This window comes from Talpa europaea, assembly GCF_964194135.1.
Source record: "Talpa europaea genome assembly, chromosome: 8".
Lineage (NCBI taxonomy): Eukaryota > Metazoa > Chordata > Mammalia > Eulipotyphla > Talpidae > Talpa > Talpa europaea.
The window spans coordinates 80,022,515-80,035,545 of record NC_140075.1 but is presented as its reverse complement, the minus strand read 5'-3'; positions in this window follow the sequence as shown (position 1 = coordinate 80,035,545).

Genomic DNA, 13,031 nt, shown 5'->3' with positions numbered 1-13,031 from the left:
ACTATAATTTTCCTTTAAATCAGGACTGTGGTATCCATCACTGTAGATATCGTCTTCCCTCTTGTTTCTTAAATTAGGAATGTTTAAATGAAAATAATAGAAGTGAATGACTCTAATATCATTAACATTGTTACAGGGCCTAAATCTGCAGAATGAATATTTTATTATAGAATTTAAGAGAGATTCCAGCAATGCTAGGCAAGTGGCTGAAATCTTTATTCTCTTTATAGTTTAGCCTATAATATGGCAATTTGCTATTTCATTTTCTCTTTGTCTCATGCTATATTCTTAAAAGACAAGTGAGCATTAAAAACTACTAAATAGTTGCATAATTAATTTTCAAATACAGACTCATTTTCTAGTATAAAACTTATAGAATAATAGCACATCAATAATTAGAAAGAAACATGCTTATTTCCAAATTCATAAAGAAGATGTTAACCTTATGAGGAGTTTCTTAGAACTTCTCTTATTCTTTACCCCATCAGTACAGGATAACTATATAGTCCAGAGATTTTCCGCTAAGAAAAGTTAGTTTCCTTTTTCTTTATTTACCACCCACTTCCCAGCACTCGCAATTGAGAAAGTAAGAAACATAACTTTAGAATAACTTCCATGTTGCTTATTTATCTATAATAGACATTTTTAATTCAGGAAAGGCACATGAGAAATTTGTAAGGATATGACAGATTCAGATCTACATATTTGGACTGTAATTGGTGCCAATCTTCAGGGTAAATTAGACTGGTATGAAAACATGTAAAAGGCAGCCAGAAAAGAGGTGAATAAAATAGTCCAAGAGGTAACAAACTGAATTATGAGATCATAAATAGCTTACTTATTACGCAGCCATATATTTCTCCGCATAATACAATCACTCTTGCATTAATGCCTTGAAAGACTAAATAGAATTACTTGAGAAAACTGCAAAGAAACAAGATTTGAGAAATGGTAGAAAGATTGCAGTAGCATCAAAAAGCTGGTTGACTAGAGTGACTCACAAAGTTCAGGAATATATGATTAGGAGAATCTAGTGACATAAGAGACTAATGTTCAAAAAAATGGAGAAGTAGGAACAAGTATAGGGATGGAAGAGGAATTATTTTTATAAATTGAATTTGAGACACCTTAAAATATATATAAAATTACCCTGGAAGGCATTGGAAAAAGTTTAAGACTGCAAAAATGTCCTTACAAAGTTAATTCATCTAGAACTAGTGACTTAAATTCCTTTAATATGACTCAGTGCTTTTGAACAATCTCAACTATCTTGGGATTAATTCCCTATTAGCATGATTAGTTTCAGACTACCAGTTCTTAACAGAGAAGTTGGAAAGAAAATAGAACTTAATCTTAAATAAGATAATATGAATGGCTCAAGTCATATAGTGAACACTGGAATGATCTTATATATACATTGAAAATTAATACTCAGTAACTTCATGCATAAATCTTTGTGTGTAGTATGTGTATGTTGGAACATGTGGTTTTATTCTCTTACCAGATTACAATTACATAGTGCAGTGTTATCAACCATAATCACCATGATTCACAATAGATCACAGACATTATTGATCTTATCTTGAAAGTATGTACATGAAAGATAGGCCTCCCCAAGATGTGCCACTCTGGCAAGTGGATTTTTTGAGTTATTCAATCAAGACCCTGCAGGCTCATGATAAACTTTTACCAATCCCTGAACCACTGAAAGAATGAAAATTGTGTGAATTAGGGCTTTTACAAAAAATAAATTTTCTATCAGAGAAACCTAACTATATGGCAAGACAAATATCTAATCATGGAACATCTATTCTTCAGCCTATGGGTGTCCCATCACCTGAGTTCCTCTCTTCTCTCCTTGAAAGGCCAGGCTCCTATCACATTCCTTAGCTCAGAATTTATATCTATATCTATACCTATTTATAGATAAATTCCCCATATATATGTAATTAAATTTGTTTTTTCCCATACACTATTGCCTCTAATGTTAATTAGATACCTGACCAGCCAAGAAGAACTCAAGAGGAAATTATAACTCCTCCCAAACATACTCTTCTACAAATCTCTCCCATTTCCTCCATTCCCTAGTCACTGGCAACCACTTTTCTATTTTCTGTTTCTTACAGTTTGGCTATATTTTTTGGGGTTTGCTTTTTGTTCCCCACATAGAGTGATACATACAGTATCTGTCTTTCCCTCTCTGACTTATTTCACTTAGCACAAAGCCCTCAAGGTCTCTCCCTGATGCCATAAATGGTAGAATTTCCTTCTCTCTCAAGTCTGAATGATAGTCCATTGTATATGTTTCATATCTTGGTCTCTCTTCATCCAATAGTAGATATTTAGGTTGTTCCCATAGTTTTGCTATTGCTCTTGCTACAATGAACAGGAAAATACATATCTTTGCAATCCTATTTTTAGTTCTTTGAATACATGCCCAGAAGTGGGATTGCTGATCATATGGTAGTCCTATTTTTCATTTTTTTGGGTAAACCTCCACACATAATTTAAATTCCTACCTATTGTGCACAAACTTTCCCTTTTTCCCACATCCTCACCAACACTTCTTGTCTTTTTGATAACAGCCATTCTACCAAGTGTAAGATAATTTCTCACAGTGGTTTAGATTTGCATTTCCTTGTTGATTAGTGATGTTAAGTATCTTTTCATGTACCTGTTTGACCTTTGTATGTCTTCTTTGAAAAATATCTATTTAGTTCCTCTATTTAGTTGAACTATTTGATTTTTTGCTATCCAGCTCTTTATATATTTTTGGATTTTAGTCCCTTATCAGATACACTTGCAAATATTTTCTCCCATTTTGTAGAATGCCTTTTTATTTTGTTGATAGTTTACCTTGCAATACAGACATTTTTAGGTTTGCTATAATCCCACTTACTTATTTATGCTTTTGTTTTTTGCTTTTGATGACAAATTCAAAAAGCATTACCAAGGCTAGTGTCAAAGAACTTTGTCCCTAACTTCTCTTCTAGGAGTTACATGGTTTCAGATCTTACATTCAAATATATTTTGAGTTTATTTTTGTGAACAGTCTAGGATCAGGGCTTAGTTTCACACCTATGAATGTGGCTGTCCAGTGTTCTCAAAACTATTCGACAAGACTGTTCTTCCCCCTATATATTATTGGCCCTTTCATTGCAAATCAATTGACCACATATGTATGGATTTATATCTATGCTATCAATAACCCTTTCTTGAGGCAGATGCAATGCTCCTGATAGTATTTGTTTTTAATACATCATTTCTTTCCTGTTGGCACACAGAGAATAACTGAATGTATTAAATGAGGTAATATATGTCAAGTGCCTGGCACAGAGTTCTACACACAAAAAAAATGTTAGTTTCTATTAATACAGTAATCCCATCTTTATCCATGGGGGATACATTCTAAGACCCTCAGCAGATGCCAGAAACTGCAGATGGTACCAAACCCTGTATACATTATATTTTTCCTACACGTAAATACCTATAATAAACTTTAATTTATTTATTAGGCAAAGTGAGAGGTTAACAACAATAACTAATAATAAAACAGACAAATGTAACAATGTACCAAATAAATGATGCGAATATTTTTTCTCTCTCAAAGCATCTTATTGTAGGTAATATTTTCTGAGTGCAGTTAACCATGGGGTAACATACCACAGAAAGTAAAACACCGTGAAGGTTTTCGAGGTTATTAACCTTAATAGCTGAAGTGCATCTATGACATAATCACAGCTGTCATTTATAAAGAACTGTTAAGTTCTACCTAGCTGGTATAATGTAATCCTACAAGGTAGCTTCAGTTGTGAACAGTGTAAGATCAGGGTGTAGTTTCATACCTCTGCCAGAGCTTTAGGGTTTCATACTCCACCAGAGAGGAAACTGAGCAACAGAGATGTTAAGTAATTTGCCAAAGAGCATACCTCTAGTAAGTGGCAGAGCCAGAATTCTCCTGGCAGGCTCCTAAGTGTCTGCTTTTAGCGCCGCTTATACTGTTTCATCTCTGAGTCAGCCTCTTATGGGCCATTCTGCCGCGATTCACATCTGGTGGTTGCAAGCTTGTCTGTCGCTGGCTTCTCTGTCACGAGTGGATTCCCAAGGTGGAACCCACAAAAGCCCCTTCAATCCCTGTGGAGCAAGACCTGCGTGGAGGCTGCCAAGAAGCGGCCCACCATGGCGGCTGCGCCCATCCCGGGCTCTCCTATCCCAGGAGGAGATGCGGGCACGGGGGACGGTTCTCTGCGCACCTGGGGTCGGGGCTCCTAGTCAGGCCGGCCTCTCTGACTTTGAAAATGGGATCTGTCCTGATCTGTCTGGGTGATGCAGAGCGGGTGCTTCGGCCTCACCATGGTATTCTAGGATTCTCTGTGGTGCCCTCTAGGTATCCTTGTTAGTCATTTTCATAGGAAGCAGATGCCAGACAACTTGGTCACCATTTAGGTGATGTCACTCCCCTCCAAGTCTGTCTAGTTTGTTTTTACTCTGAAGTGACGTTGTTAGGGGTAAAGCATGTCTGAACAAACTCCATAAATAGGTTTTATGGACTCCACCCCCCCATTCCAGACCAAAGATAGCCAAGATACCAAGAACTATAAATCCCATAATGTCATCATCACCAAAGACTGGATTGCTGGGAACTGAGGGTGGAATTAAGCAGCCAGGTTTGGTATAAAACCAAGTATGTGGGTCTTGCAGGGGAGGGTCCTCTTGGGGTTTCCCCTGACTTGTAGCTTGCTGTAGAGATTCTAGCTCAGCAAAACTGGTAGGGCCCATTCACAAATTTATCCCCCTTTTTTCCCCCTGAATTAGTCATTTCTTCATTTCCCCTTCTTTTGTAAATAAACCCTTTATTAACCTTTTGTGCCTGCCTGCATTTGAGTCTTATTGTAAGTGCCCTCAAAGCACGCAGGTGAGGACCCACGGTCAGACATCCCATTTTATATCAGGGTCGCCCTGTAACAACTTGATTCAATATCATTCTGATCCTTTCTTCATTTATCCCCATTTCAAAAAAAGTCTCTCAATTCCAGCCACACTAACAGATGCGCAAATTTGTACTAAGTTACAATTTCTTGACCAAATACTATAATTATCTTGACTCTTAACAAAGTAGTTGACATGGATATTCACATGCATGCACAAACACCAAAGAATTGCCGCAAAGTTAACAACTTAAATGCTCATGGTTTAGTGAAGGTGTTTGAGTATGAATAAAACAATTCATGAAACCTTAAGTAATGCTAGTATAAAGGGGATAGTTAGTGGGGTAAATCAAGCATCTTATAGAAAAGCTTTAAGAAAGTCTCCAAATACAAAGCACTGTTTGCCTTTTCAAAATATTATATACAATAATATACTTAAGAAACAATTCTAAAAATGTAATTCTAATACTTTATCTCTTTGAAATAAGGACTAATATTTAATTTTATTGCATTTTATTTAAGCAATGTAATTATAAAGTAACATGTTTATAGTACATATTCAGCATGCTATTAATTCAAAGGAATAGTTCTTTTATTTCTTACGTTGATTTGTACTACATTTGTTTTCCTAGCAATGGTGCTTTTTTACGTCTATCTCAGGAGGGAACAATTTGACATTTCAGAAATGAAGGAATGCTTACTCTTATGAAATAACACATTACTCAACATGTTATTAATTGTATTTGCTTTTAATTTAATAAATGTATTATTATAATCTTTAATAAGATATATATTAAAGGCCTACTTTGTGACAGATATTTGCTAATTACTGTGATCAGAAGAAAAAATTAGATTCAGGATATCATCCACAAAGCTTAACATCCAGTAAAGGGAGATTATATATAAGAATAAAACTCTGTGAAGGAAGAATTAAATATCCTGAGGGAATCCCTAAAGTGAGAGACATGAATAGTGATTGGAAATTATCCTGGAAAGTTTAAAGAATAATTAATCAACTTCAGTTAAGTTTTAAAGTTTGAAAAGATTTCAAAAAGGGCATCAGAATAAAGAGAGAAATGTTTCTAGTGGAAAGAACTGCTTAAGTACAAGGATAGTGGCAGAGAAAAAGGTAGAGAAAAAGGCTAAACTCACCTTCCTCTAGGGTACATTGTATATCTAGTAGAACAGTGGAAACGATGAATAGCAGTAAATTGCTAGCCAAGGAGTTGAGATTTCCCTGTTGAAAGCTGATTGTTTCTGTTTTCGAAAATTTATAATATCATTAGTATGTGGGTTAAATTAAGGGTAGGAGAAAATAATGACAGAACAGTAAGAAAATCATTACAATAGACAATATAGGGGACAATAGGCACTTGAATTTCTATCAAGTGAATTTATAGTGGGAGAAATATGTAAGAAACATTTGGTTTGTCCTGTTCAAAATCAACTATGGAGAATAGAAAAGACTAATGGATTTCTTCTCAATCAAGGAGTTTATTATTTGACCAGATAACCCCTGCCTTTTATTTGAGAACCATTATCACTAAGTATTGAATAGTTGATATTTACTCAGGAAACAATTAAAAAAAAACTGGATAAGGAGAAGTCAGCAAAATTTTGGAAATAAAGGAGAGATTTAAGTTAAGGGGCAGTTACTGAAAAAGAAAAAAAGGAATTGTTGTGCATTTTACCAAAAGCTGAAGACCTTTCTGCAAAAAGGCATAGAAAATACTGTAGAAGGGGTTGTGCATTTATATAGACTGACTCACCTTCAAGCCCTGAGAACACAGAACTTAGACATTGTCACTCGGATTCCCTTTACTTCCCAAGGACTGGTCCATTAGCTCTTGGATAACTTTAGTAACCCTAAGCACCTGTGCCATGCATGAGCCCTACAGCTGGTTTTAGCACTGCATGTCTGCTCGCAAAACCCATCCAAAGTCATTTTTCCAGACATATATTATCTTATAACCTTTAACGAGTTGGGTTTCACATGATACAATTTGATATGATGGTGATACCAATCGATGATTTCTCTACGCATGTTTTATTAAGATATTTGAAACAGAATAACCACTTAAATATCCCCTGAAGCACAGATGACAGATAAAAATAATACATTGTATGATTAATAAGCAAATATATTTTTGGCATCCAGACACATTTCGATTTCTTAGGAGGACAATATACTGTGGGAGTTTAAAAACCTACTTTAGGGGAAAAAAACCCAACAAATGTATGTGCTATTGTTTATTTTCTTAAGCAAATTTTTCACATTTATGGAAGTTCTCATTTGTTTATATTCATAATAATATGATGGATGTAGCTGTTTATTCATTACAGAGAGTTGGCTTGAGGTCAATTTGGAAATAAATATCAGAAAACATCAAACTGCTAAACATAGTAATAAAAAAGAAGTATGAACTAAAGCTATGATAAAAATAGAAAAAGTTGCTAAAATAACATTTTAATTAGTTATTCATAATATATGCACATTTTACTTCTTGTTCTTATGAAAATCGATAATCAATATAGTTCTCATAATTTTCTTAATACGTTATTTCTTATTTTTAATTGAAAGAATTACTACCCCAAATAATATTATTCAAATGCAGTTTACAAATCAAACACTGTAAAAATGACTTTTCCTTAAAAACAGGTATATTTTATTTTATTATTGTCCCCACTTTTATAATTCAATTGTACTTATTTGGACAGACAAAATAGTATGTGTCAAAATGCAATTATTTTTATACAAAATAGAGTTTCTCATTTGAAATGGAAGATTAAAACAATCTAATGTTTCTACCTACTAAAAGGGCGCTAAATGATAAGTGCTAAATGATAGAAGGAAAAGAACATTAATTTTTACATTGATCTTCATTAATCATTTTGCATTTATAGGAATTTGAGAGTGGAAAGTTAAAACTATAAATTGCGTAAACAGTACAGAATTTTAAAAACAATGTTATATATTTTTAAGAGTGATTAATATACCTTAGAAGAGAACCTACTATTTTCCTCAGAATTTTACATATAGTACAAACATCCATAGTTAAAGTAGAAACATAAAAATAAAGGGATTCTTCAAGGCAAGTATACAAAAACAAAATAAAACAAGAACTTTATATTTTATAATCAATTTCTATAATTTCTAATTCTCCAGTGATATATTCCAGGACATTGCGGCATATATGTAAGAATTTCATGATATAATTTGCTGAATTCTTTGAAAGGTGAAAGTGATCACATTATTACAAAGAGGAGAAATTTTCAATATGATCTTTTTCAGGTGAAAGAATTTAATTTAGTTTCCTACTTTCTAATATAAACATTCTGAGAAAAGTCATTTATTTGTTTATTCTTCTAAAATACCCTTATGTGAGTTTGTCTAATATATGTGATTTATATAATTGCAGTCATTAAAGTACAAAAGAGAAAGCAGTATGTTTTTCACCAATCTTATATTTTTGTGTATTTATTTTTACTGAGATAATATTTGTTTTAAAATCTGTATGTGATTCAGTAGCCTAGGATCACAACTCCTCAGATGCATGTCACCTCCTCACACCTACCACCAAGGTACCCACAATCCCCACCATGGTCCATTATGCACATTCCCTATTTTGTTTCCACCCCTTTTCTCCCTGTGTTTAGACTCAATTCCACAACCAAGTATCTAGTGTTTGTTATTGGTTTTGTTTTGTCTGACCCTTTGTTTTGTTTCTCTGTATTCCACATATAACTGAAACCATCTTGTATTGTCATTCTCCTTCAGACTTATTTCACTTAGCATTATCAACTAAAGTTGCATTCTTATTGGAGCAAATGCCGAGAGTTCATCTTTTTTTTTAATATATAAATGAGTAGCATTCCATTTTTTTATATGACACTTTATTTTAATCCCCTTTTTTTAGGGAACTGAATTTGCCTTGAAGATTCTTTTTGACTCCAGAGAGGGTTTCCCATATGAAAGAGAACAAAAAATACATGTAATAATGGGCCTCCCCGGTGGCGCAGCGGTTGAGCGCTGGGTTGCGAAGCTGCCCGCGGCCTCTGCGGCACCGGTTCCATCCCCGGCTGCTCCCCGTCCACCGGAGGAGGGTCCCACATGGCGCGCAGACCTCTCCTGCCGCCCGCTGCTCCCCTCAGCAGTGTACTTCGGTCCTTCTGCCTGCTCTGCTCCCCGCTCTGGCTCTGGTGAATTCTCTTACCCTCCCGCTCTTCTGACTGTACTCAGTGCATGTATAAACAAACAAATAAATAAATAAATAAAACATGCCTCTTAAAAAAAAAAATACATGTAATAATAAAGTATCCTACCCAAAAAGTGTATTTTAATAAAGACCACCTTTTTTAGAATTCTCCAGAGTGCAAATAACGGGCATATATACGAGCTTTTGAAACTTTATAGTTTCTAAAGATCTAAACCTCTCCCTAGGCATGCTGAGGCAATCTAATTGTATGCAATTGTCCTGAAATCATTTTAGCAGACTTCAGAACACCTGACGGAACCTCCAGACAGACTCAGACTTAAGCTCATGAAAAGATATAGATCACAATAATTCAAGTGTATTTCACTGCCAGCATCATCTTTTGATGTTTCTCTGATGTTATTTTGGAAGCTACTCTAGGATTCAGAGCATCAATCAACACATAGGTGATCCTGAAGTTTTAACTTTGGAAAGATAACCTAGAAATGAAAAAAAAAAATCTCTATGCCCACTGTCTTCTGGATAGGAGGAAAATCACTGCAAATGGGAAAAACTCTTATAACAAAATATAGTAATAAGAGAGCCTCTAAGAGTTCACTATCTCTATTCTCTATTTAAATAGTCTCATCAAAATAGCAGTGTTACAAGTCGATATGAGGCATGGTTGGAAAAAAAATCACAAAGTATCCTTTGCATCTAAATTATTTTAAGTCTTCTACTTTTAGAGAATGTGTAAAACTGGTGAGGGTTTCTGGTGAATTCCTCCAAATCAGTCCTAAAGATAAAATATAAATAAGAAATTTGTGGTTCAAAGAATAAAATGTAAAACCATAAATTTCTTTTGGCAGGGAAAAAAATTATTGTTTCTCAGTGTGTGTAAAAATGGACAGCACAGAAAAGCTGCCTAAATATTCCAGATGGAGAATTCTTGGGAGATGGGGACATCTTTTAGTTGTCTTTTCTCTTAACTGTATTTTTAGATAGATCACTGTCTTCTTAGAAAATGGGAAGGTGACTGTGATGGTTAATTTTATGTGTCAACTAAACTATTCTATAACACCCAGTTATTTAATCAGAAGCTAAATTGTGCGTTGCTATGAAGACACTTTGTGGTTACTATCTATAAACAATTGATTTAAATGGAATTATCTTCAATATTGTGGATAGGACTCATCCAATCAGTTGAAAGTCTTAAGTTAAATTTTAGGGTTTCTAGAAAGAAGAATTCTTCCTCAAAACTGCAGCATCAACTCCTGCCAGTTTCCAGCCTATTTTTGACTTGCCAGCCTGTACAAGTCCACAATTATGTGAGCCAGCTCTCTCAATTTCTCTCTCGCTCTCTCTCTTTTCTCTCTCTCCCATATTGACTGTGGTTCTCCTGCACACCATGACTGTTACAGAATTTGGTCTCAACTATAATGGTTACAGTGGAATAGAACAAAATCTTAATAATGAGGTTTTCTTTTTTTCTTCAAAATAAAGATTTAATTTTTAATTGATAAACATCTTTTGCTACTCAACTTTGTTAGTAATCAAAAATACATATTAAACAAGGAATATTCAGTTTCTAATTAATTAACAAATATCCCTAAATAATGTTCTGGTTGGGGGGGTTTGCTATTACTTTTCATTATATTACTTTTTATTGTGGTAACATTGGCTACAACACTGTATATGATTTAGAGGTGTAAATTCACACCTCTTAAGATATATAATCCCTTTCAGAGTCATGCATGTTGTCACAAACAGCAAGATTTCATCTTTTTTCATATAGCCGACTAATATTCCATTTTGTGTGTGTGCATGTGTGTGTGTGTGTATCACATCTTTTAAACCAGTCATCTGTTTTGGGGACACTCAGGTTGTTTCCACACTTTGGTTATTGTAATTGCTAGCTCATTGTATCAGGGAAATTTTCATGGATATGACACTTGAAACTACAAACTAGAAGAAAACATAGGGCCTCAGTGGCGGCACAGGAGGTTGAGTGCCACACTGTGAAGCAGTCCACAGGCTCTGCAGTGTGGGTTATATACCAGGCAGCAGGCCGGTGAGAATCCCACGTGGTATGACAGACCTCTCCTGTCTCACCCGCTGCTCCCCTCAGCAGTGTATTTCTTCAGACTGCCTGTTCTGTTCCCTGCTCTGTCTCTGGTAAATCCTCTCACCTCCCAATTATCTGGCCTGTACCATGGTTCTTGTATAAAAATAAATAAATCTTTAAAAAAAACCTAGAAGAAAACATAGCCAAAGCACTCTATAACACTGGCTTAAGGGAAGTCTTTGGAGATTTGAATATAACGGTAAGGGAAACAAAAACAAAAATAAATAAATGGATCTACGAAAACCTAAAAATCTGTGCAAAAGAAAGAAACTGATACAGAAACAAAAAGACACCACATTGAATGAGAGAAAATATGTGCACACCATATATCCAATAAGGGGCAAATATTCAAGATCTACAAAGAACATATGCAGCTCAACAAGAAAGCAACTAACCTGATCAAGAAAAGCACAACACAGCTAAATATACACTTCTCCAAAGAAGACACACAGATGAGCAACAAGCAGATAGAAAATGTTCATCATTACATATCATCAGAGAAATGCAAATCAATATGACAATGAAATACCACCTCATATCTTTGAATATGGCCCATGTTAAAAAGAACAAGAAAATGAAACCTTTAAATTATGTTGGTGGGAATATACGCTAGTCCAGACCCTTTGGCAAATGGCATGGAGTTTTTCAGGATGATTTCTTCTTAATTAGTTCTCTGATTTCTGGAATTGGTTCACTACCTGATTAAATTTAAAGGCACTAATGATTGTATTTCCAGATGCAAAGAGAACACGGATATGAAGCGAAATATCCTATCCTTGCTCTTTCTCTAGAGAACCCTGTATACAGTTATCTAATATCAAGTTGCTATCAAGTTCTGCTGAGATAGAAAGTGGATAAAATGAGGCTGATTTCATTCATATTCATATGCAGAATATATTTGCTCCTGATTACTGGAGTCTAATTCACATTCAGAGCATGAGAAAACTCATATCTGGGGTAAAGTACTGGTTTTTTGGTTTGTTTGTTTTAGTTACATCTTAGAAGGGAGCAGTGGGAATAGTTAATGAATCAATCAATCTAAACTATCCAACAAAGAGGGGGTTCCTGGCACCTGAAACCAAAGAACTGTATTGAAAAAGTCACAAGGAAAGAACTCTGGAATAAGGGGAAAAAAGAAAACCTAAATGCTTGACAATAAAAAGACCAGGAAATTCTGCTTTCATCTGACAAAAAGAATTGATGCTATATTACTAATATACTGATCACATATGATGTTTTATGGCCTAAACTCCATTCACTCCTGAAAGGAAAATGAAAAGTGCTAGCAAGTAAGAGAACAAATAAAAGTGTGCAAAAAAGGGCAAAAAAGAGTGAAGATGTGAAACATCAACTTCTCCTATTGCTATCCAAGGTAAGCTGATTCTATGCTTCTAAATCACAGTTTTCTAAACAAATATCTCAATAAAAATAGAAGATTGGAGGAAAACATGTTGCTTCCTCTTTTGTACTTTAGTGAATAAAATTATGTAAATCGCATATATTAGATAAGCTCATATAAGGACATTTTAGAAAAATAAATAGACGACTTATCACAGAATATTTATATTAGAAAGTAGGGAAAAAATTTTCACTTGGAAAGGTCATACTGAAAATCTCTCTTCTTTATAATAATGTGATCACTTTTACTTTCAAAGAATTCAGTAAATTATATACATAAAATTCCACAGTGTCCTGAAATATATCGCTGGTGAATTAGAAATTAATTATAAAATATAAAGTTCTTGTTTTATTTTGTTTTTTGTATACTTGCCTTGAAGAATCACT